At 42.9% G+C, this 20,731-nt stretch overlaps 1 long non-coding RNA gene across 1 annotated transcript; it reads left to right on the top strand.

Annotated features, from left to right (window-relative positions):
• Window positions 1-9,481: 9,481 nt before the first annotated feature.
• On the top strand, window positions 9,482-14,831 carry LOC144305234 (uncharacterized). Its single transcript, XR_013372289.1, has 3 exons — window positions 9,482-9,686; window positions 14,216-14,299; window positions 14,533-14,831. It is a non-coding gene; the product is annotated as an uncharacterized LOC144305234 (long non-coding RNA).
• Window positions 14,832-20,731: the final 5,900 nt, after the last annotated feature.

Raw genomic sequence — 20,731 nt, 5'->3', positions numbered from 1 at the left:
ATCTTAAGCAGGGCTCACACCCAGCTCAGAGCATGACACAGGCTCCATCCAACCCTGAGATCACAACCTGAGCCGAAATCAAGAGTCGAAGGCTTTAAACATGTATATTGCCCTGGGTAACATTGACATTTTCACAATATTAATTCTGCCAATCCATGAGCATGGAATATTTTTCCATCTCTTTGTGTCTTCCTCAATTTCTTTCAGAAGTGTTCTATAGTTTTTAGGGAATAGATCCTTTACATCTTTGGTGAGGTTTATTCCTAGGTATCTTATGCTTTGGGGTGCAATTGTAAATGGGATTGACTCCTTAATTTCTCTTTCTTCAGTCTCATTGTTAGTGTATAGAAATGCCACTGACTTCTGGGCATTGATTTTGTATCCTGCCACACTGCCGAATTGCTGTATGAGTTCTAGCAATCTTGGGGTGGAGGCTTTTGGGTTTTCTAGGTAGAGTATCATGTCATCGGTGAAGAGGGAGAGTTTGACTTCTTCTTTGCCAATTTGAATGCCTTTAATGTCTTTTTGTTGTCTGATTGCTGAGGCTAGGACTTCCAGTACTATGTTGAACAGTGGTGGTGAGAGTGGACATCCCTGTCTTGTTCCTGATCTTAGGGGAAAGGCTCCCAGTGCTTCCCCATTGAGAATGATATTTGCTGTGGGCTTTTCGTAGATGGCTTTTAAGATGCTGAGGAATGTTCCCTCTATCCCTACACTCTGAAGAGTTTTGATCAGGAATGGATGCTCTGTTTTGTCAAATGCTTTCTCTGCATCTAATGAGAGGATCATATGGTTCTTGCTTTTTCTCTTGCTGATATGATGAATCACATTGATTGTTTTATGAGTGTTGAACCAGCCTTGTGTCCCGGGAATAAATCCTACTTGGTCATGGTGAATAATTTTCTTAATGTACTGTTGGATCCTATTGGCTAGTATCTTGTTGAGAATTTTTGCATCCATGTTCATCAGGGATATTGGTCTATAATTCTTTCTTCAGAGAGTTAGAACAAATTATTTTAAGATTTGTGTGGAATCAGAAAAGACCTCGAATAGCCAGGGGAATTTTTAAAAAGAAAACCATAGCTGGGGCCTCACAATGCCAGATTTCAGGTTGTACTACAAAGCTGTGGTCATCAAGACAGTTCGGTACTGGCACAAAAACAGACACATAGATCAATGGAAAAGAATAGAGAACCCAGAAGTGGACCCTGAACTTTATGGTCAACTAATATTTGATAAAGGAGGAAAGACTATCCACTGGAAGAAAGACAGTCTCTTCAGTAAATGGTGCTGGGAAAATTGGACATCCACATGCAGAAGAATGAAACTAGACCACTCTCTTGCACCAGACACAAAGATAAACTCAAAATGGATGAAAGATCTAAATGTGAGACAAGATTCCATCAAAATCCTAGAGGAGAACACAGGCAACACCCTTTTTGATCTTGGCCACAGTAACTTCTTGCAAGATACATCCACGAAGGCAAAAGAAACAAAAGCAAAAATGAACTATTGGGACTTCATCCAGATAAGAAGCTTTTGCACAGCAAAGGATACAGTCAACAAAACTAAAAGACAACCTACAGATGGGAGAAGATATTTGCAAATGACGTATCAGATAAAGGACTAGTTTCCAAGATCTATAAAGAACTTATTCTTTAAGTTGAGTTTAACTCAACACTAAAGAAACAAACAATCCAATCACGAAATGGGCAAAAGACATGAACAGAAATCTCACAGAGGAAGACATAGACATGGCCAACATGCATATGAGAAAATGCTCTGCATCACTTGCCATCAGGGAAATACAAATCCAAACCACAATGAGATCCCACCTCACCCAGTGAGAATGGGGAAAATTAACAAGGCAGGAAACCACAAATGTTGGAGAGGATGCGGAGAAAAGGGAACCCTCTTGCACTGTTGGGGGGAATGTGAACTGGTGCAGCCACTCTGGAAAACTGTGTGGAGGTTCCTCAAAGGGTTAAAAATAGACCTGCCCTACGACCCAGCAATTGCACTGCTAGGGATTTATCCCAAAGAAACAGATGCAGTGAAACGCTGGGACACCTGTACCCCAATGTTTTAGCAGCAATGGCCACAGTAGCCAAACTGTGGAAGGAGCCTCGGTTTCCATCGAAAGATGAATGGATAAAGAAGCTGTGGTCTATGTATACAATGGAATATTCCTCAGCCATTAGAAAGGACAAATACCCACCATTTGCTTCAACATGGACGGAACTGGAGGGTATGATGCTGAGTGAAGTGAGTCAATTGGAGAAGGACAAACATTGTATGTTCTCATTCATTTGGGGAATATAAATAATAGTGAAAGGGAATAGAAGGGAAGGGAGAAGAGAAGGGTGGGAAATATCAGAAATGGAGACAGAACATAAAGACTCCTAACTCTGGGAAACGAACTAGGGGTGGTGGGAGGGGAGGATGGTGGGGGGTGGGGGTGAGTGGGTGATGGACACTGAGGGGGGCGCTTGACAGGATGAGCACTGGGTGTTATTCTGTATGTTGGCAAATTGAACACCAATAAAAAATAAATTTATTATTAAAAAAAAAAAGAGTCGAAGGCTAAACCCACTGAGCCACCAAGGGGTCCCAGTTCTCAGTAAATAATTTTTTAAAATTTTCTGTTTGAGGGCAGTCCGGGTGGCTCAGCGGTTTAGCACTGTCTTCAGCCCAGGGCCTGATCCTGGAGACCCAGGATCGAGTCCCACGTTGGGCTCCCTGCATGGAGTCTGCTTCTCCCTCTGCCTGTGTCTCTGCCCCTCTCTTTTTCTCTCTCTTTCTGTGTCTCTCATGAATGAATAAATAAAATCTTTAAAAAAAATTGTCTGTTTGAAAATGCTTATAAATATTTTAAGGTTGTCAAATGTTACTGTTTACCTCTTCAGTTTGACTGTAAACACCCTGATGGATGAAACTGAGTTTCCTAGTTTTTTGGTTTATTTTTATTTCTTGCTTTTCCAAAGTTTTAAATGTTTAACATACAGCTGGTGTTCAGTAATCTTAAGAGAGTCACTGATAAATTGATGTAAATTTTCAGTCACTAAGAAATCAATGACTGTATTTTAGAAAACATTTCTGTGGAACATCTCTTCATCCATCATGCTTATTTTTCTCTAGGTAGCGCAAATTGTAAATGTTTTTCTACTATTAGCATACATACCTGCACAGTATCCCTCATGAGTCTGCTTTGCTACAGCCTTTTCCCCCAAATCTGTCATTATGCTCACATTGTGCATTTTAATGCATAATGGAAAGCCTGCATGCATGGTGAACAGTGGCATAATGTATTCTTCAGGGTGATAAGTTATGTTTCATGTAATGTCAGTTTCTCTCTCTGAATTTACTCTGTTCTCAGCAGATGTGTTTCAAATTAATAGAGCATTAGTCCCTAATCAAGGAAGTATTTAGGAATACATTTTTAATTAAAATGAACTATGGGGAAGAATAAAGAGTGTTGGAGTTTTTGTGTTAATTTGACATAATACATTACTCGTGTATCTTGGTGCATTATTCAAGATTAGTGTTGCTAGTGCCTCTGCAAACCCATATAAAAAGTGAGGCAAATGAAAGGAAGTGGAATTAGTAGGATCTGTTTTTAAAAGTTCAAATCACAGAGGCTGTGATGTAAACCAGATCATAACATATATGCTTGTAAGGATCTGAAGCAATTACATAATCAAGCCGTTGACTTGCTTATAAGTAGAGAACACTACAAGGCAGATACGCTGCCTGTTTTTAATTAGAGACTACACGATCTCCCTTTGTGGCATCATCATTTCTGCCATCAGGAAGTTCTTTTACAAGACAGCTTTGATGAACAATAATGTCAGTCTTCTTGTTTGTTTGTTAAAATATATTCATTTATAGAACTCCAAAAAATGTACTTTGCATTTTAAGCATGTAATATAAAGCCCCCCCACCAAGTTCTAACCCCAAGGATTTCACAGTGAACTTTCAGACATTAGTAAAAATTCAGAATTTGTGAAAAACAAACAAAAGACCCAAATTGCCCAGATACTGTGAAAAAGACACCATCTTATATTCTTGCAAGATATGTGAATTAATAGTAAAGATATTACACATTTTCTGTAATTGGCGTCTGTAGTCTTTTCATCTGACAATTATAGAAAGAAAATCATTGCTCAGTATGAAAATATTATTGGGATTGAGATTGTTCCCCTAATGCTGATTTTTAAAAGGCAGAGCCATATGACATTTGCAATCCACATATGCTAGGGTATGAGCGATGACTTCTTCAGTCACTGTTTCCAGGGGGTGCAGAGGGTTACCTAAGGCATGACATGGTGCTCACCAATTGGAAATTTACTTTCAAAAAGAAAGAGACTTCTCCCCCCAAACATGTAAAATCCCTCTCCTGCATGTAGCAACAGCCCATAGAGAGTCTTTAATGAGGCTCAGATCCAGAAGTCAAAAAGGCGGGGAAGACCTACTGCCCAGACGGATGATGTACTCAGCATGCTCCACTTGCAAGTTCAGAAAATCAAAACCGGGATTAATTAGTAAAGAGGAAGACCTACGGGTGATAACTTCCGTAGTCCCCGAAGCAACAATGGGACAGCCCTGATCAGACCAGTCAGAAGAGGATACAACTGGAAATAGGTTATTTTCTGATTCACCTCAAGTAAAGGTTATCATTAAGGCTTTGTGTGCAGTATCAAATCTATTATATAATACATTTTACACAAATAAATATGTCATTTAGACTCTCATTGAAGAACCTGGGTTTTGAGAGGTTTTACAAAGTTTTTATTGTATTCATGATTAAAGAATCCTATCTGTCTTGTTCTTTTTATTTATCTTTTTTAAAGTAGGCTCCATGGCGGCCGTGAGGCTTGAACCCACGATCCTGAGATCAAGATCAGGGCTGAAATCGAGTTGGAAGTTCAACCGACTGAGCCATGCGGGCGCCCCCTAGGGGAATTGTTCTATATAGTTACCTGGTTGGGGCAGGTATCACCAAATATTCTGGTTATATGAAAATAAAGCTAGAGAAACAATACCTCCCCAAGTTGACTTAAAGTGTATATTTTAAAAAGATTTTATTTATTTATTGGAGACAGAGAGAGACAGTGAGCACGAGAGGAGGGAGGGGCGGAGGGAGAGGGAGAGCCAACCCCCCACTGAGCGGGCAGCCCAGGGTGGGCTCCCGCCCAGGCCCCCGGGTCATGACCTAAGCCCAAGGTAGATGCTTGGCCCACCGAGCCGCCCGGGGCCCAGCAACTATGCTTTTTTGCTGACAGCAAAAAACAAATGCCTCAAGATCTGTGGTTTCAGAAGTCACTACATTCATTTGGAAAGCCCAAACTGCTGTGCACTGTGCATAAACAGGCACAGCTCTAAGTGTGAAAGTGCCTCTACTTACCAAATTTGGAGAGAAGTTGCTGTTACTTATGTAGAACTTGGAGTTAATAATGTCCATGATTCAATTTCACTGTTCAAAACAAGAATGTCACCTTGGGACTTAGTGTTTACATCTGTGCTCTGCAAGAAAAGGCATAAAATGAATGTGAATTGATCGTTCCTTGAAAATCTGAAAACTCAAAGGGTAAAATAAATGTGCAAAAAAGTGGTGACATTTGGCAACTATTTGAGTATAAGTAACTCAGTAGAGTGTATGAACTCATCTTGAAGATGGCCATTTCTCTGACTTACTTGTACTCAAAGATTGCTCTGGACACTGGCAACCAGCAAAACCGCGCCAGGCACTCCTCAGCCCCATCAAAGTTTCCTGCTGGTAAGCCTTTGCTGGCATGTGATCTGAGGTCATTATAAATGGATTAGAATGAATGGAAGTATTCTCAGTGCAGTCGTCTTTATGTAAGAAACAAAAGATGCAGGAATTACAGAGCACACGTCAATATATAGGTTCCCAAAAGTAGAGCATTCCTACTCCTAGGTTTTCCTAAGCCAAGAGGTGGGTGTAAAGCAAAGAAGCAGTTACTAGTTATTTTATACGGGATTTTTTTGACCCCAAAAATAACCTCTTAGGCTTTTTTTGATACTTTAGGATACATCTTGCTACTGGATGCACAAAATACATTGAGATAAGGCACTGATGCTCACAGCTGTGGCAGCTGAGTGCAGAGAGCAGGTGCAGTTCCTGGGGAAGGGGCCTGGCAGGGCCACCCCTGCTGTCATGGCCAACCCTGCTGTCAGGGACGCGCCCTCCTCTACAACGACCTGCTGCAAAACAAATGCTGAGTGCTATTTTCACTTCCTGACTTTTTCCCATAAAAGCAAATATCCTATTTGGATTTCTTTTGGTCAGCAAAAACAGATGCTAACATAGGTCTTTCCTACCTAGGTTAGCACAGGAATAACATATGCTTCTGAAAAGTGGGGCTACCTGTATGACCCTACATATTTTTTCTTTTTTATACATTTATATTTGTGTATATTTATTTATTTTTTAATAAGATTTTATTTATTTATTTATTTTAGAGAGACAGAGAGAGAGGATGCCAGAGTGAGAGAGGGGGAGGTGGGAAACAGCAGAGGGGGAGGGAGAGGGAAGAGGGAAGAATGTCAAGCAGATACTGTGCGGGGTGCAGAGGCCTACACGGGGCTCCATCCTGAGATCACGACCTAAGCCGAAATCAGGACGTAGATGCTCAACCAACTGAGCCACTCAGTCACCTTTATTTACATATATTCATATATTAATTATATTAAATATTTAAGATATTTAAGTTCTATATTGAGTTAGCATATTTAATAAGTTAATTATAATTTAATTAAAATAATATATTTTAATCATATTAATAAAAGTATTTAATATATTAATATTTACAGATGCTCAACTACTGAGCCACCCAGGTAAAAAAATATATATATTAATATTTAATAAATATATAATTTAAATATTAACATTGCATATATAATATATTGATATATAGTACATATCTATATTTTTATGTATTTAGCACATGTTTTTTTTTTCAGTTTGTTTTTCTCCTTTCAGCTCCTGTCAGCTATCATAGAAAGTAGACAGTGTGAAAGCATTTTATTTATGCTCAGTTAATAAGAAAGGTCAAAAAGAAATAAAATGGGAATCAAATTTCCTCTTATAGTGAAAAATTTAAGTGTCAGCTGAACCATTGCCAGGAAATTAGAGGAAATATATGTAGAATTCACAAATATTAAGGAACCCACTGTCCATATTTTTCTTTACTGATAATGTTCTCAAAAGCCCACTAAAATCTAATGACAAAAAATATTCCAAAATGTATATCCATGTGAGCTAGGTTGCTTGAGTGCTGAGGATGAAGGTTAAGGGATGACCTGCTAAGGCAGCTATCGCCTTCGGTCACTGTCAAACCCACGACAAGCTGTGCGGGGGACAAGCACAAGGTCAAGGAGACAGAACAGGATCACTGACGCGTCCCTTGCTCGGGCTGGGGGGCACCGACGATTCTGGAGGCTCCGTGCTGCTCGGTGAGGGCGCTTCCTCACCCGACACCCTAGCTTTCCTTAATTACCCTCACCTACAAGCTGGTCCCCTCCCTCTGTTTGGAGAGTTTGAAACATTTTATGTAGAGTTTTTTTTTTTTTACAAGACTTTAGTTTTTACCCTAATATAAAATGTATAAAATGTATTTGAACCTTTATTAGGATAAGTTGTCAAGTTGTCACTAAAATCTTTTTTTTTAAGATTTTATTTATTTATTCATGAGAGACAGAGTGAGAGAGAGAGAGAGAGAGAGAGAGAGAGGCAGAGACCCAGGCAGAGGGAGAAGGAGAAGCAGGCTCCATGCAGGGAGCCCGACGTGGGACTCGATCCCCGGCCTCCAGGATCACGCCCTGGGCCCAAGGCGGAGCTAAACCGCTGGCCGCTCCCCCCCACCCCCCAACCCGGGCTGCCCAAAATCTTCTTTTCTAAAAAAGAAACCATAGTTAGTAAAACAAAGTCCAAAGTCTATTCCTTAGCAGATTGTATCTCAGAATTGCTTCAAGCGTCCCGAGGGGAGAGGTAGGAAATGCAAATTACTGCTCCGTATCGCAGCTTTTAAGCTCAGTCAAGACGTCTGGCTCCTTCAGAGAAATTAGAAAAGCTAAACTGAACCTCGCTCCCTCCCATTCTTTCAACAAAGGGCTGAGAAGGCGGGACAACCGGGGGACCCCACATGCCTCGGCGTGGCGGGTGCAGGGCCGCTCCCGCGGGGACGGGAACAGGGACGCACGTGCTCTGGGCCAGGCGTGAAGGCCTCCAGGACCGCGCCCGGCTGGGGAGGGGGGCCCCGGGGAAGCCTCCGCCCACCCGACCGCGCCCGCTCCCGCGCCCGCCCCTCCAGGTGAACCGAGACCTGCGGGGGACCCCCGCCCCCGCCCCCGCCCCCGCCCCAGCGGCCGCACCTGTAACTCGGGTGGTCCGGCCTGCGCAGCCGGACGGGAGAAGGAGGCAGGGAGCCAGGGCCGGAGCCGCGTGGCAAAACGTCGTCGGTAACCCGGCGTCCCCCCAAGGACCAGCTAAGCTAGAGCAATCTGGACACCCACGCCCCGCGCCCGGGCACCTGCGGGGTCTGCGACCCGGTAGGCCGACGACACCCCGCGGGTGCTTTGCGCTAAGTGGAGGGGCCGCGCAGCGAGTTCGCGTGGGGCCGGGGAGCCACCCGGAAGGAGGGTCCCGGGTGGCGGAGGGCCTGGCGGCGCCGGCGGCACGGAAGGGGGGTGGGGAGGGATGGGATGGGACCTGGGGCAGAGCGGGGCAGGGGGACGGGGGGACTGGGGGGGATGGGATGGGAGGGGACGGGGCGAGGGGGATGGGACGGGGGGGACGGGGCGGGGGGATGGGGAGATAGGGTGGGATGGGGGATGGGAGGGGACGGGACAGGGGATGGGATGGGGGTGGGGCGGGGCGAGGGGGATGGGATGGGAGGATGGGACGGGGGACGGGAGGGGACAGTGGAGTGGGGCATGGATGGGGCGGGACGGGGCGGGGGGGTGAATGGGGGGACTGGGGGAATGGGATGGGACGGGGGGATGGGGGATGGGATGGGGGACTGGAGGGAACCGGGGAGCGGGGGTATGGATGGGGCGGGACGGGGCGGGGGGGTTGGAGAGATGGGGTGGGATGGGGGTGCGGGGGGGACGGGCTTAGCCGGCCCTGTGGCCCACTGCCCTGTCGCCTCCCTGACCGCGTATGTGCCACAACGTGTAAGCTGGTCCATGGAGGCGGCAGCTCCGCTGCTCAGAGCTCGTGCCGCGGGACCAGGACACAGGACGGAGCCGGGCCCCACCCGGTTTCCCGAGGGCGGGGCCGTCAGCGCCCGGCGGCCGCGGGCGGGGGCTCCCTCCGAAGGGCCAGCAGGTGCGGAGGCCGCGGGATCCCCGCAGCATCCTCTCGGGGCCGCCGGTCACGTCCGCGGGCGCAGGGCTCCGGTGACAAAGGGACGCGGAAGAAGCTTCTGGCGCGGCCGCGTGGAAAGGCCACGCCCTAGTGGGGCGCGGGGCAGAGGCGGGCCCTGGGCGCGGCCGAGGATCTGCGGGGGAGCCGGCGCCCCAGAAGCCGCCTCCGACACGCGCAGTTTCCTCGAATGAACCGCCATTAAAGGGGAACAGAACGGGCTTCGCCCCACGCCCGCCTGCCGCGTGGGCAGTGGGACCCGGAGAACTGGCGGGTAGCGACGCGTTCCTGCACCGACCAGGTGACGGCTGCGCCCCCCGCCCCGGGCCGCGGCGCTGGGATCGTGCCCGCGGGGAGGGCGGAGGCCACGGGAGCCGCTGCGCCCGCAGGAGGGGAATCCGGAGGGAAGGCCCCCCCCCCCCCCCCTCCCCCCCGGCACGGCCCTCCCCGTCCCGCAGCCTCTGCGCCGCGGCGTTACACGGCCTTTACCTGCTGGGCACCGGCCTCCCTTCTACACGGCAGCCCGGGCACCTGCCCCCCTCATACCTGGGCCTGGACCTGGACTCCGGGCCCCACGGGGCACACGGGGCCGCCAGGACCGCATTCCCCTCCCCGGGGCGGCCACCCCACCCCCAGCGTTGGGCAAACCCCAAGACATGCAATCTGGGACACTGAGCACCTTGCCCAACAGGCCACCCGAGATGGGGAGGCCGCGGCCATGCCCCCCCCCCCGGGGGGGGGACACCCTACACTGTGGAAATGTGTGACTTCAGGGTCATGAGTTCAAGTCCCATGTTGGGCTCCATGCTGGGCTTAGCCTCGAAGCAGCAGCAGCAGCAGCAGCAGCAGCAGCAGCAGCAGCAGCAGCGGGGGCAGCTGGGCAAATGGTGCTGATGTGCAGCCACGTTGGGGAGTAAGACGTTACAGTCGTGAATTTAAGAACTAGAAGCTGTTACAAGGGTGTGTTTGGAGAAGATCTCATTATATAAAATCGGTATCTGAGATGAGAATATTTTCTTTTTTTAAAAAAAGATTTTATTTATTTATTCATGAGAGACACAGAGAAAGGCAGAGACCCAGGCAGAGGGAGAAGCAGGCTCCCTAGGACGGGGAGCCGGACGGGGGACTTGATCCCCGGACCCCAGGATCACCGCCTGGGCTGAAGGTGGTCGCTCAACCGCTGAGCCACCCAGGAGCCCCCTGAGAATATTTTCCGAATCTTTATTTGAGAGCAAAGTTCAGTCATTTTAAAAATGTAAAAATACTTCACACTTTACTTCTTGTAAGAGACTAAGAACTGGAAAGAGAGAGTAAGAGAATATTTAGAATTTGTTGTCCGGGAAGTATCTTAAAGGTGAAGGCGCACAAAAGCTCCTGGGAAGCCAAGCAATCGCATAAAAAGAGAGAAATATCAGCAAACTTTGTAACAAGGAAGAAGCAGGTGGGTCTGTTCACGTGACCTGTTCAAAAAATAAATGTACGTGTTACTGTATCTGGATGAAAGCAGATTATTTCCTAAGCAACCAAACAGGCAAAACACGGAAAGTTCTCATCCACTTTTGTTCTAATTATTTCAGCATCATTGTAGATAATTAAGCAGTTTTGTAATTAAAAAAGGAAAAAACAACATGTTCAAAGTTTTTGACAGGGAAAATAATCTCCCAAGCTTTGAAACCTATTTGAAGATGATGAAATCACGATAACCCGTTGGTGCCATGTGGTTGTACACACACGTGAGAGGCACAGTTCGTTTGTGTCTTAACAACGCCTGCTGCTTCTTTCCTGCATCTCTAGGGAGCATCCATGTACACAGTGGCATGATCTCGCCCCCCCGGCCCAGCATGTCAGCGGCTTTCCAGTGCATTCGACAACATGGTCAGCTGTTAGCAAGGCGCAGCAGGACCTCAGAACTCGGCGTCTGTTTCCCAGTTCTGCGGGGCCCTCTGGTCCGCTGCTCCCCTGCAGGCGGCCCCCCGCCTTCACACCAGGCTAACCCGGCTCTTCTGCGAGGCTGTGCTTACGTGCTCTTTCTTTGGGCGAGCCCGCTCTGGCCTGGCGTGGCTTCTCTAGCTGCTCTTCCAGAAAGAGAGAAGCAGTGGGTGACTGGGAAAGGGTAACCACAGTGGGACACTGAGAGGAACCCACTCAGGCGTCCAGAACGTGTCTTGGAATCCTGGGTTTGTCTTTGACCTTAAAAATGCTTCCATCTTCTCTGTTTTGGTTCTACCATTGATTATGTGAGAAAGATGGACCAGATGACCCACAAGTTACATTGTCATTCTTATGACTGTTGGCTTCTAAGGAGTTAAGAGTGAGGAGGGAAAAAAAATAAAAAAAGTGAAGACAACATGAGAGAAGGTAGCAAAGTAGAGTTTCAGACTTTAGACTTTTTTTTTTTTAATTCTTAAGGAGGCTCCATGCTGAGCACAGAGCCTAACATGAGGTTCAAACTCACAACCCTGAGGTCAAGGCCTGAGCTGAGATAGAGTCAGATGCTTAACCAACCCAGGCGCCCCTAGACTTTGGGCTTTCTCGAGAGACCAGGGATAGAGAAGAGAAAAGGTAAGGGTATGTACAAGGAATGAGGCTATGCTGAAAAAAGTTGCTAGAAATTGGAAGCATTCCAATATGGTTCATTCTAACTTGTCTCATCCAACATGCTTGTGATTTAAAGAAAAGAGAAGCAGAGATGGTCTTGAGAGTGAAGGGTGGTGGGGACAGAAAATATCAGAGATGATTTGAACAGTTGCAGTGTATTCACGCATCAAATACTCACTAAGCACCCACCAAGTAGGACATTCTGTTCCAGGCTACAGGGGCGACAGCAGTGAGAGAACAGGCAAGTCAACCTTGAATCCTCCCCTTGTGGAGCATAATTAAAACCTTCCATCAGGAGTATCGGTTTTACAGCATGAATTTCTGGAAGGCCCAGTTGGCTGAGATTATAATTTTCTCTAACAGTGCTCAGCAGCTGGCTGTTGGGGAAGAAGACCGTCGTGTTTCCTAAGGATTCAGTGAAGAAATGGTCAGTTCAAACATGAGGCATTGTAGGATGGTCGTCAGTTTTATTTAAAATACAGACCTAGTTTCTTGGAAAGACAAATGAAGCCTAAATATCAGACATCAGTGGTTGGGGTCAAGATGAGAGTGAAGAGCGAACACTTTCTAGTTATGATATTAAGTTACAAATGACTCAAATTTATGATTTTAAGCAGACTAAGCATAACAAAAATACATAATACACGAGGCAAGAGGCCAGCATTCAAAAAGCAATGATATTACAGCTAAATGAAAATTATTAACTCCAGTTGTACCCTTGATCACCCTTGAGTGGCTTCAATTGATTTGGGTAAGACACTCATATGAGGAAATCTGAGATTTGATCCTGCATTTTTGGCTCAGTTTGGAGTCCTCACACAGACACTGAAGTGTGAGTCCAAGGGGTTAGACAACACGGCATGAGATGTGTTTTGAGTTGTCGGTTTCTTTATAAAACAATTCTCAATGGTTTGATGAGAAAAAAAAATTGGAAATAAAATAGAATGTGCTAACTTAAAAAATAGTAGATGAAGAAGAAATATCTTTAAACATTTAACCTCTTGAATGTCAGTTATCAAGCCCTTTGAACGTTTAGGTGTTTTTTTTTGTTTTGTTTTGTTTTTTTTGTTTAGGTGGTTTTTAAGAAACATCAAGTGCAGCAGAGCTCCCAGGATTTATCAGCGCATTTAGAAGCATGAAGTGACAATTTACATTAATTCATTCTTGGGCTTAATCCCGAGAGATGGATATTATTATGTACCCCAAAACAATAATGATTCACTAGAAGAAGGGAAACCAAAAAAGATATAACTAACATTAGTTTTTTTGCAAAAGCAAATGATTTTTAGCACAGTTAAATTATAATACAAGAAAATCTTCCCAATGACATATCTTTTTCACTTAAAAAATGGATTTGCTGTGTATCTGTAAATTCTTACTAAAGGTAATTCTCAGTCTTCCACCTTTCTTTCTTTCTTTCTTTCTTTCTTTCTTTCTTTCTTTCTTTCTTTCTTTCTTCTTTCTTTCTTTCTTTCTTTCTTTTTCTTTCTTTCTTTCTTTCTTTCTTTCTTTCTTTTCTTTCTTCTTTCTTTTCTTTTCTTCTTTTCTTTTCTTCTTTTCTTTTCTTTTCTTTTCTTTTCTTTTCTTTTCTTTTCTTTTCTTTCTTTTTCTTAAAGTGTTACTAGATGTCAAGCTGAAGCATCAACAACTTGATTAAAACTAGGCCAGGGGTTATTATAAAAAGAAATGATTTGAAACCATGGCAGATTTTAATGTACGCAAGGCAGCGTTATGGACAGGATAGCCCATCCATGCAGATGAGTATTTGCTTTTGTGGACACTGGAAAATTGAGGCCCTACCTAATTAGTCGTGACAAGAGCGGCTGACGCAGATGGCTTGGCGGCGCAGCCAGGCGGGCCTCGGCGAGCCCTGGAGCACAGCAGCACTTGGTGGCGGCGAGGCCTGCTGGAGCAGGGCGGCCCCGAAAGCTGTGAGGTCGCTGGGGTTGCACGCAGCCGGACTCCTCGAAGGCATTCTGTTAGTGAATTCAGTTTTATTCTCGAGGTTATTAGAGGCAAAAATAAAATACGTGTACAAGATCCGTGTCTGCATTTACATACAGCGTCTAGTTGGAGCTCCGTGTTCTCTGCTCCGTTGTTGAAGGCTTATCGTGATGCTGGGGTGTCTAGGGAGCTTCCACACACCCGACCGTGCCTCGCACCGGAGGCCCAGGGTGATGGGGCGCTTGTGGTGCGGCCCAGATTATTGCTGCTCCACTACTTCTTTTGCAGGTGCCAAAAATAATTGCTGATTTTGCCAAGTTGTGTCTTCACCGCCTGTCAAAGATCTCCATGCAATGTCATGTGGCGTCTAAGGTAAGCACACATTTGTCCTTGTGTTCACTCTCCTTGCTGCTCCGTGTTTGTGAAGCTTATTCCATTGGCCTTTGTCATCTGTTGTATGAGATGAGCTTAAAGTCCACGGGATGTTTCTATTTTATTCTCATTTGCCTTTTAAAATGTGGTAACTTTTCAAAGCCATCTAAAAATTTAAAACCAGAAGGTGAGTGTGTTTCCCCGCCACTTAGCTGTCTTTTTTTGCCTTTTAGGCACATCAAACTACAACCAAAGTGAAGAAAAGAGATGAGAGAAAGTGAATCCTGGACCAGATCCAGAGAATTTTCTGCCCAAAGCTCCAAGAGACAATGTTGGACACTCCTGTGATTCACATCCTGGAAATGTTCTGATTCCATGCAACTGGTAAATATTAAGTGTATGCTTTTGTGGATTAAATCCTTAGCTCTTGTTCCAACACAAGCTAATAGTCCTTTGGATTGGCTTGTTTGTGAAAACATCTAAATAAAAAACATGGCATTATATGCGAGTATAAAAACCTCAGATCAGTGGTGCTTTTCTTTTTTAGTGTCAGATTTAAAAGGCCTTTATTTAAAATCGTATTTGCAAATGTATTGAAAAGTATGAATATATTTTATACTAGCGTTTTGTGGAAATACATCAGCTTTTTCCAATTATTTTCTGTATCCGCACCATTATAAAGTATCACATAGGATATGGAATTTCTGGCTTTCTAATATTCTGGGATTTGAACTTGAGAATTCTGAAGTGAAAATCACTCTTTACATTAAATGATACTAAAATTCATGTCACTTTGAGTATACAGTCCAAAGAGGGATGAAAATAAATAATACACTTCTGCTATTTTTTCAGGTCATTAATTTTTAATTGTCCAAGATGTTCAGTCACTATAAATTAAAAATATATTTTATATCTGGATAATTGACAATATCAAAAGTGCTCTTCTGCATTAGAGTTCAGGCACTAAGATAGGGCATTTTCTTCCCCATTATACATGATGAAAGAAAATATTGAAATTACTCTTTGCCTCTGCTTATAAACATACTAAATTGATACACTGGATTTTTATGAAGAGTAGATCTTGGGACGCTCAGTGGTTGAGCACCTGCCTTCAGCTCAGGATGGATCCTGGGGTCCTGGGATCGAGTCCCTCATTGGGCTCCCCTCAGGGAGCCTGCTTCTCCTTCTGCCTCTCTCTCTGTGTGTCTCTTGTGAATAAATAAATAAAATCTTTAAAAAAAGAGTCAATCCTAAGTATTGCCAGCTATAACTGAGCAATCACTCAGAAGGTAGTTTTGTATGAGGAACAACAAAGCCAAGTTGGCACCAAAGTTTACCTGATTTGGGTGGTTTCGTTTGAGGGTTTGCTCTACACACCTCCCAGAACAGGGATAGAAGTAGAGGACTTGCTAATCCTATGGAGAGGACTATCAGCGGGGGTGCGTGGGCCGGGGGATCTCACCTGGGATGTGTCCAAGGCAAGCAAGCATGCCCAGTGAGCTTTTGAGATGAGATCATGGACTGTGAACTACAGAAGTTATAAACAAATACAGTTTTAAAAACAAAAGCCATCTCCCTGTGGACGTGGTGTGCACGTGCATACGCAGTCTGCACCCCTGTCTGTCCACAGGCGCAGATGAACAGCGATCAAATTTTTTTCTTTGTTTGCACTGGAACTATTTGAGGCTTTTTGTTTTGGGGATGTGTGGTGGCTTCCCATTTGGGAAAGAAGGGTGGGAGACAAACCCGACCCTAGGTTCTGGTTTCTAGGAGGTGTTCTCCAAGGCTGCTAGCTCTACCTTCTGCGTTGCTGGCTTTGTTCATCACCATCACCTTTGGGGACTGGAGAGCTCTTGCAGTCTCCTTCCTGCTCTTGGGCCCAAAAGTTGTTTTGAGCTTTGGACACTAAAATAGGTTTTGGTCCAGGTTTGTGGTTTCTTTGGAAATTAAACCCTTTCAAAACTAGGACACTTTGAAGTTATTTCCTGCCATCCAGGTTCATGTGCCAGTAACCACATCCAAGTTTTTTCTACACAGAATTCTCAAACGTGATTTCCTTCTTTTGTTCTCATCCTCATTTCTCTTTTTCTCTCCTCCGTTCTCTTTCCCTTTTCTCTTTTCTCCTTCTCTTTAATAGTAGTCAATTTAAGGTGATTCAAATAATTTGCTCTTGGGTAAGCAGATAACACCCTTAATCTGATCATCTGATTTTTGCTGCAAGATTCAGTATCTGAATCGACCGAGAAATCTTACTGGGCTTTATGTTTTCAGTCTTATCTGTTACTTGACCTCTAATGATCTTCTTTTACAAACTAGAAAGCACTTGATCTCATCATGAAAGCCAGCCAGTCACTGTCTAGGCTCATCTCTGTCTTCTAATGCCTTTTTGGAGGCAGCTAGAGTAACCAACTGCACATTCTGACCCTTTCCAGCCACTTCCTCTGAAATCACTTCTCTAGTTGTCACACAGTCTTACTCCTAAGGTGTCTTGGGCCTCCATCTTATGAACATTTAACACAGAACAGCAGGAGTCTCCAGTCATGAGGTCTGCTGTATCTGTGTCCTCATCACCTGCCAGGAACCCATTAAGTTGATTTTACAAATTTAGTTTCTCATACCAATTTACGTTTTATGATAGTTAATGCTACTTGGTAAGTGTCAGCTCTGTTGTTTCAGTGACCTGGTAAAATGGAAGTTAATTGCCATGCATGTAGAGTTGATGGCAGGCAAGGGCTGGGGCTTTTGTTTCATGGAGTGACTCGGGCTCCTTCATCTCCTAGAGTCTCAGTCTTTCACTGGATCCTCTGCATCTGGCTGATAGATGGGGACATATTAGGTAAGAATGATACATAGGGGCTTTTTATGACCCAAGACTGGAGATGACACATATTTAGAAATGTTTGCCCGTTTCTGTTGACCAAAATGCAGGCCACATCTCACTGAAAGAAAGTCTGTATGTCCAGGGGAAAAAAAATAAATGGATTACTTAAGAAGTTAGTGTGTCTCTACTGCAAGTAAGAATCAACCTTTGTTTGTCTTTATATTAGAGTTTTGATTATCTGACAAACTCAGTCATAGATTTGTGATAAACTAGTTTTTCTTAAAAAGGCAGTGTTTTCTTGGGTAACATTCATTTTTTCATCAGGCATTTTGTTAATCACTTAAAACAGAAGTCAACAAATTACACACCAGGGGTTGACTGCTTGTTTTTGTAAACAAAGCTCATTAGATCATAGCCATTCCCACGTTACATATTGTCTAGTGGCAGTGTTGAGCAGTTCCAACATGGAGACCTTGTGGTCCTCAAGACTAAAATATTCATGTTGGGAAATGCCTGTTGATGCCTGATTTAGAAAATCCAAAATTAGCTTTGCATATATCTTCCTAGGACAAAGAATGAAAAATGTCGTCCTTTCATAGATGATCTTTTCATTGATCTCAGGCCAACCTCAGTAATATTTTATTTAAGGAAGCAAACGATGATTTACTTTCTTTGTAACGTGACAACACTATTTTCAATTCTTGAGTGCTGGAGAATTAAATGTTTCATGTAGGAAATAACACTTAATTATAAAATCAATGTGATTTGGCAAACTCCCAGGCAGGAACCTCATTTCTATATCTTTCTCCATTTGGTCAAGACACAATAAAATGGAAAAATATTATCGATATACACATTACCAAACCTCAAAACAGAAATTATGATCAATTTTTGGACAATGGAAATCCTGGATTGTTTGACATATCAGGAATGGTCTATGAATTAGTTTTTTTTGTGGGCAGATATAAGGATAATACTTGTTTTACATGGAAGCCCTTTTCCCTTGATTTACATGATTATGATGTGTATACATCATCCCTAATTTATAGTTCTAAAAATTGAGAGACCAGTGTCCCTGTATAGGGAGGCTGTTTTGAATGAGAACTAGAGCCAAGCCATCTGCCATCAAATCCATTATGGTTTCCACTCTGATGCAGCTATTTTCAAAATAACTAGTCCATGGGTTTTTAGTTAATTTCCCAAACAGCCACAACTTTCCAATATCTGTTTTAACCTTTGATAAAATGAAAACTCTGCCTTCACACTGAACTAGATGTTTTATAGGCATTATCTCATTTACTCTCTAACAATGTTTAACCTGTGCATCAGTATCTTTACTGCAAGATATTATCTGAAGATAAAGGATTTGACGTAACTTGTTTAAGCATATACATAGAAAAAAAAAAGGTCCTTACATCTATCATTTTTATTGGTTATAGTACTTTGCACTGACAAGTGTTTTGAAGGAAAAGGGGGAAAGTATGATGGATAGGGAGGTAAAGTAGGAGGAAACTTTCCAAAATAGGGTGGTTGTAGAGAGTCTCTCTGAAAAGTGATATTTATGTTGAGACCTAAAGTGAGCAGTCAGTCATAGAAACTCAACAAGTTCTTTCACAAGAGATGCAACATTAAGTATAATGATCTTAAAAAGAAAGAGCTTGTGCTTGCCATTCTACTGAACAAGATTCTGGTTTCTATTTCTTTCTTCTGTTAAACATATCTATTAAGTTTTTACCTTTAGAAATTATACTTTTTTTAGTACAATAATGGTCATCTGTCTCATTCTAGATGTCATGTATCTGGTAAAATTCTTCATCACTTCATCTATTTTGGTTTTGAACATTTTAATCAAGGTTGTAGTAAAGTTTATTTCTGAAACTCCAAAACCTTGATCACTGGTGGTTTATTTCTATTGCCTATTTTTTCTCTTTGTTTTGGGTGATTTATTTCCATTTCTTGTCATGCCTGGTAATTTTTAACTGAGTGTCAACCATTGTAAAAATTGTAGAGACTCTGAATGATGATACTTTTCTTCAGAGTAGATTTAGTATTCATCTATTAGAGAGGTAGCTTATGGGAGGGACACTTACATCTAATTTGAGACTAAGATTTTTCTAAACTTCTTTCAGGCTTTTTCAGGGCTGGTCTACTTCTTTGTCCTTCATCCTACAGGGTCGATTTCTCAGTAATCTCAACTGAAAGTCTAGGGGCCTTTTGGGGCTCCTCCTTTTTGGTGGACAGCCTCGCACTGTCAGATAGCTAAACACTCTTGCAGTACTTTAGCCTGTATCAACCATTTATCTTCTAGTTTCTTGTCTTTTTACTCCTTTATGCAAAGATTAAGAGTTTGGCACAGACATAAAGGAAAACATGTATCAAATGACACCCTTCTCCATGATTCCTTTTTCTCCCAATTTAGTTAACCCTCAAATTCTTGCTGCCATGGTAATCATGACCTTTAATATTTTTCCCTTTCTACCTCAGTGAGTGGGCCACAAAATTTACAAGGTTGTTTTTGTTGTGCAACCACTATGTCCTGGAAATTTGCAAATGTCCAAAGTGAAAAAAAAAACCACTATTAAGTGGAAGGCTTTTTCCATTGCATTTTCCTTATCTTCAGAATCATGACCCCTAAAATCCTGGCCTCCTTCCTCCTCCAAGATTCCTTCAAACTGCTATTTGCTTGTTTGCTTTAATTTTAGCCAGCTTTAATGGTTTCTTGACAGAAAAGTCTAATCCAAGTTAATCGTAGAGAGCAGCAAAATACAGGAAGGGGACCCTGAGTTTGAATGTCCTGTCTACAGTAATAAATGTGTTTACTTAGGCATTGAAGAAATATCTCAATGTAGGTTTTCTCTCCTTGAATGAGGATAATGATAGTTTAAGAGATTCTTATGATTATTTAAACACACACACACACACACACCTATAGCAAAGCACTTGGTATATAATAATGAAGCAAGCAATGTTAGTTTCCTTTTCTTGTTTTATTCAAAGGTCATATTTTTGATGTTCATTGATCCATATTTATCAGATCAGTGACATTTCCATGATATATGTAATGAGTTTTGAATGATGACAGAGAAGAAATAAATATGCAGAAAGTATAACATGCATGGATATATTCCAAGAAAATACATTTCATCTGCACAACATGTTCCTTCCCAAACATTAAATTTTTCATGAATTTTTATTTATTATTGTTTTTATTATGAGATACTTAGAATAATTTAACTTAACATTAATAAAACCAGAACAAGTACATAAGAGAAGACATAATAAAATGACCCGATTTTATTTTATTAAGATATTCAACACTTGGTAAAGAGAAAGAGATATCCATTGCACTCTATTTGCTAAGATCTATACAAATGAAATGATGTAAATTTTGTGAAAATACAAGTATATTTTAAGTGCATTTGTAGTGTTTGCTGCCCAGTAATTCAAATAACATTGCTAATGTTTTGTTGCCCACATGAATATTAAATATTTATATTTAATAAAGTTATCATTTTATTTGCTATCCTATAATTTAATTTAAAAGATAGAATTCTATAATAATAGATAATCATCTCTTCATTTGTTATTTCTCATTTTGAGTTTCCAAAATA

Source organism: Canis aureus, chromosome 35, assembly GCF_053574225.1.
Source record: "Canis aureus isolate CA01 chromosome 35, VMU_Caureus_v.1.0, whole genome shotgun sequence".
Taxonomy (NCBI): Eukaryota; Metazoa; Chordata; class Mammalia; order Carnivora; family Canidae; genus Canis; species Canis aureus.
The sequence above is the reverse complement of the archived record's forward strand: the minus strand, read 5'-3'. Positions and strand labels throughout refer to the sequence as shown.